The sequence below is a fragment of the Gekko japonicus genome, unplaced genomic scaffold (assembly GCF_001447785.1).
Source record: "Gekko japonicus isolate JY-2015 unplaced genomic scaffold, Gekko_japonicus_V1.1 scaffold8868, whole genome shotgun sequence".
NCBI lineage: Eukaryota > Metazoa > Chordata > Lepidosauria > Squamata > Gekkonidae > Gekko > Gekko japonicus.
Genome location: NW_015171156.1, coordinates 1 through 209, shown reverse-complemented (window position 1 = coordinate 209; position 209 = coordinate 1).

Genomic DNA, 209 nt, shown 5'->3' with positions numbered 1-209 from the left:
AAAGGCAAATGCAATGAAAAGAAAATGTTCACAGTGGCCCAGACGAGTCTCCTGCCGTCATTTTTCTCCATTTCCATCTTTGGATGCAGCTGTTTGGATGTGGCTATTCTGGCCTAAAATCTGTGTGCAAAGTGCCCTTTTCTCAGCAGCTGCACATTGCCTGGGATCGTGCCGTGGCCCGTGGCAGAGAGATCCACCAACGCACAAAA